The following is a 5,255-nucleotide window of genomic DNA, read 5'->3' as shown; positions in this document are numbered from 1 at the left end:
CTCTTTCATTTGTGGCTGTTGGCATATGCTAGCAGATCTAGCTAAATGTTAGGTCAGGTCTGAACCTTCATATTTTAAAGAATTGCTTCCATAAAAGCAAAATTGAAATCAAGGTGACTAATATATATAAAGGAATACTCTTACTTTACTTTCAGTTGTAATGGCATACATTTTATGATTCTGGTTTGTTTTTGACAGGATTCTGAATTATATGCAGATAGCTTGCTTTTAATGTTAATCATCAGCTCTTGAGTGTCATGTTTATATTATCTGCAGCGTAACAGCCAGCTTAATCAGAAAAATATAACCAGAAGACTGGGAATAATTCCTGTCAAACATGCTAGTTTGAAAAGATGATACCTTAGTAGTTTTGCATGACTCTTCGACATTTTAGATGCTGGAAGAGCAATGTCCCATCAAAATGCAAACTAGATCAGTCGGTTAATATTTATTCCCCGCCCCCACTCCCCCATGAGCTGAATATCCTATCCCCTGCAGTGATCAGATTGTTGCAAATACAGAATGGTCCCATCCAAGAAATCTTCATTGGAGGTTGCCTTTGAAATTTACATGCAAGACTGTCTATAACTGCTGTGATGGCACGCCGGGGTTAAAGGGAAACTGTAATGTCTGGCTATACCCAGACATTGTGGCACAGGCTGGAAAGCAAGCCAGCTGCAACAAATCACTCTGACCAAGAGGTCATGAGTTCGAGGCCAGCCCATGCCTGCGTCTTGTCTTTGTCTCCGTTCTATGTTATGACATTGAATGTTTGCCTTTATGTGTGCAATGTGATCCTCCCGGAGTCCCCTTCGGGGTGAGAAGGGCAGAATATAAATGCTGTAAATAAATAAATAAATAAATAAATAAATAAATACCTGGTGGCTATTGGTATACCCTCTGATGTACTCTTGAGGCAGGATAAAGTTAACCAAAATATGTTTACTGGAAACAAAGGCAAAGTTAACTCCAGTCAGGGTTATTGAAAGGCAAATCAAAATAATATATTACAAAGAGGAAGTTTGTTGGTTGAACTTAGTTACACTGGTAATAAATACTTTACTATATTCGAATAATATGAGATAAAATACTTGTCTATAATGGTGGTAAGTCACTTGGTAAAATACTCGGCTATTGAAGGTAGAATACTGGACTATATTGTTGGTAAATACTTGACTATGGCTATAATACAGAACTAAGATGGTAAAGTACAGAACTATGGTGAAGTACACTAAGCTATATTGGTAAAGTACTATTTTGGTGGTAAAATACTGGACTTTGCTATGTTGGTAAAATATGTGCTAAGGATGCCTGTCTGGATTGCCAAGGCCAAGGAACCCAGACAATTTCTGGCCTTCTCCTCTAAAACTCTGACACAGAATAAAAAGGAGGGAAAAGCCCTTCAGGCAAGCTCTGAGGCAAAAAGGCTAAACCAACTGAGCCAGGCCTCTAGGGGGGTTTTAAGCTCCACCCCTAAAACTAAGTACAAATGGAAAAGTCCACACCAAAGGAAGAGCTAAACAAGGAAATGAAGCAGAGGAGGGAAAAGCTAGGCCAAAACATCACAATATGCCCTACGTGGGGCTGCCTTTGAAGACGGCCCGGAAATTACAATTAGTACAACGCTCAGCAGCTTCTAACCGGAGCAAATTACAGGGAGCGTTCAACGCCTCTGTTTAAGGAGCTCCACTGGCTGCTGTTTATTTTCCGGGCCCAATTCAAGGTGCAGGTTATCACCTACAAAGCCGTAAACGGTTTGGGACCCACCTACCTTAGAGACCGTATCTCCCCCTATGAACCTGCACGTTCTCTTCGCTCGTTGGGGGAGGCCCTCCTCTCGCTTCCACCACCTTCACAGTTGCGGTTGGTGGGGACGAGAGAGAGAGCCTTCTCCGTCGTAGCCCCCCGGCTTTGGAACTCGCTCCCCAGGGAGATCAGGCAGGCCCCTACCCTACTCTCCTTCCGGAAGAGCCTAAAAACCTGGCTCTTCCAAAAGGCCTTTGAGGATTAATCATTGTAGGTTTGATCTATCTGCCCACTCAACAATAGGATGCCTGGCCACTATTACTTATTACTTTGCACTTTATTGACTATTTTAGCTCTGAAACCACCGCTCCCATGTGAAGTTTTCTGCACTTTGGCCCAGATCCATGTTTTAGCCTCCCGTTTTTAACATTTTATGCTGTATGCTGACTTTTATGACTGTTTTACTGATGTTGATGTTTTATTGATGCGATATTTCTTTCATTGTCTTATTGCTGTTATTGCATTGTTGTGTCGGGCATGGCCCCATGTAAGCCGCTCCGAGTCCCTCCAGGGAGATGGGGCGGGGTATAAAAATAAAGTTATTATCACAAGTGCCATGGTTCAAGCAAAGAATTCCCTGAAGCAGAAGAGAAAGAAGAAACAAATTAATTCATGGAACATGTTTAGAAAATTCTAAACCAAATCAAGCAATCCCCACTTGCTATTCCATGGAATAGTAGGCAATTACTTTATATTTAACCCCAAAGTCATCCTATAGTGGAGATCTGGAGAATGTTCCATGGATGGCAGGTTAGAGTAAAAGAATCTTCCAATCTTTGCCATATGTTTTACCACCCAATGTTTTATGCAACCCCCCCCCCCCCCCCCATATTTTAAGGTCAGGTATCTTCCAGATTGGATAAATGTTTACAGTAGGAGATACTTTTCTCATTCAATATAGATCCTTCCTTGCCAATATATTTTGATAGCTTTCTTCAAATCAGTCTTTGCCTAGCATTGATTGAGCAGGTTTTTTGCTCACAAGCATTTACTTAACCCAACCTTGCATTTAACAACTTGCCTGATCATCTTCAGAGTCAAGAAATTCAATGCAGTCAGCAAACAGCGAAGTGATCAATCTCTGTTCATTTTCCTTTGGCTCATTTGACTTCCATGCTTGGCATGAAGAAGCAGCTTCTTTGCCTGTTATGAACAGCAGAAAAATACTGTCAACTAGGCTTTTAACAAGCAAAGTTTGTTTCCTTTAAAATTGTCATTTTGCTTTATCTAATAATACTTCAATTGCCATTCTAAGTCAATGCTGTTCAGAGTGGTGGTTGCTGGTCTGGTGCTGGTTCCCAAGCCATTGGAAGGAAATACATATTTTAGCAAGTTGACAAAACATGCTGCAGGTCACTGGTTTCTTCCTCACATCAGATAGTCTAAGAAACACCATTCTAGGGGCCTGAGTATGTGGTCCACTAACCCCAAAGCGGGTGAGAAGTCACTCCTGGGCACCTACATGGCAGTCAGAGTCTTGTGAGATAAAACTGGGTAATATGGTTTTCACCTGTATTAGTAAAAGTCAGGACATGTGCCAGAACTTCCCCAAAGTTCAGAAGCAACCCTGCACTACAGGGTGGTGGGAACAGCTGGGCTTGTGCTGATTCATGCTCATACAACCATCCTGCCTTCCCTACACTCCAAGGTTTGGGGAAAAGGGAATAGCACATACCTGTGTCATTTTCTGTTGCCGCAGCAGCAACCACAAAATCCAAGAGAGCTCCTGGCCATCACTTTGTGGCTTTGCCAATGACTTGAAGAGCAGAGCAGGATCAGGACTCTGTTCAATGGTCACAATGGGATGGTAATGAGTAGTGTAGTTCTCTCCCCCTACCCAATTGCCAGATGGGCTGTGAGTCATGTTTGAAATGCAGCAATGAATCAGATTCTATTGTGTTTCACATATGTTACTTGTTGGTTTTGTGATGGTTATGCTTTGTGGGTGTGTTGTTTTGAGGTGTCTTAGCTCAGGGGTGTGATGTAGGGCAACTCAGTGATTCTTCAACTTCTGGCAGTTTGTAAAATGGTCTTGTAGTGCCCGAGGGACTAAGAGAACAATGTGCATAACATAAGCTGTTATAAATTAAGGTCATGTCTATACAGGCAGTCCCCAAGTTATGAACGGGATAGGTTCTGTAAGTTTGTCCTTAAGTTAAATTTGTATTTATTTATTTATTTATTTATTTCATTTCTCACCTTTGTCTACCCTAGAGGGGACTGAAGGTGGCTTGTAAGTCAGAACAGGCACCTTTTTAAAGCATAAATCTAGCTCTCTCTCTCTCTCTCTCTCTCTCTCTCTCTCTCTCTCTCTCTCTCTCTCTCTCTCTCTCATATATATATATATATATATATATATATATATATATATATATATATGGTAAAGGTTTCCCCTGACGTTAAGTCATATCTGACTTTGGGGGTTGGTGCTCATCTCCATTTCTAAGCCAAAGAGCCTGTGTTGTCCGTAGACACCTCCAAGGTCATGTGGCCATGACTGCATGGAGCGCCGTTACCTTCCCGACCTATTGATCTACTCACATTGGCATGTTTTCGAACTGCTAGGTTGGCAGAAGCTGGAGCAACAGCGGGCGCTCACTCTGTTCCCAGGATTTGAACCTGGGACCTTTCGGTCTGCAAGTTCAGCAGCTCAGTGCTTTAACACACTTCGCCACACACACACACACACACACACACACACACACACACACACACATATACATGTACATACACCACACACTCACTCACTCACTAACGCAGAGAAGAGTTAAAATCCTGCAGTATTTGTTTTGCTGTCTAGTGTTCCTGTTCTGAAGATTTCACCTCACTTTCTGTCCCTGTGATAATTGGATTTTGAAAAATGTAGCTTGTTATGGAAACAAGGATTGGTGATAAAGCTTCAATGATGACTCCTTTTTGTCATAGAAACTCTTTCAGGCTTCAATTTCTCTTCTTAGGTGTAGATTTCTCTCACTTTCTGTTATCTCACCCCCTTTCTTAACTCTGAGTTGTTTGTAAGTCGGATGTTTGTGACTCAGGGATTGTCCATACTGGATGGGTTATTCCCAGGTATTTCTGCTCCAGAACTGCAAATACCACCATGTACCTTCTGAATCCAGGGACATTGTTCAAATGGTCCCGTCCATCTCTGAGCTGAACTGTCCCCTTGTTGCTGTGTCACTGCTGTTCTTTGGCAGTCAGAGAAATCTCTGTGAGCACCTGGCCATCATTTGTCACATCCTGTGATGTCAGAAAAGGATGCCTGCATAATCAATAAGGAGGAGGTTGCATCTGAGAAAGTAGGCACTTTCTTCAAAAACTTATGCTATCATCTTTATTCTTTAGGACCTCTTTACATGACCCCTGGGGCCGTGCTATTTCATCAGCAGTTGCTGGTGAAAGGGAAGGTGTGCCTCATAGCATCTGGCACACCTTTCCTCCTTCCCCCG

The 5,255-nt window shown here is 42.3% G+C and overlaps 1 long non-coding RNA gene across 1 annotated transcript; it reads right to left on the bottom strand.

Annotated features, from left to right (window-relative positions):
• Window positions 1–2,833: 2,833 nt before the first annotated feature.
• On the bottom strand, window positions 2,834–4,997 carry LOC134295870 (uncharacterized). Its single transcript, XR_010002447.1, has 3 exons — window positions 4,913–4,997; window positions 3,482–3,589; window positions 2,834–2,949 (listed from the first exon to the last, which is right to left on the bottom strand). It is a non-coding gene; the product is annotated as an uncharacterized LOC134295870 (long non-coding RNA).
• Window positions 4,998–5,255: the final 258 nt, after the last annotated feature.

This window comes from Anolis carolinensis, chromosome 2 (assembly GCF_035594765.1).
Source record: "Anolis carolinensis isolate JA03-04 chromosome 2, rAnoCar3.1.pri, whole genome shotgun sequence".
Lineage (NCBI taxonomy): Eukaryota > Metazoa > Chordata > Lepidosauria > Squamata > Dactyloidae > Anolis > Anolis carolinensis.
This window is presented reverse-complemented; position numbering and strand designations above follow the sequence as displayed.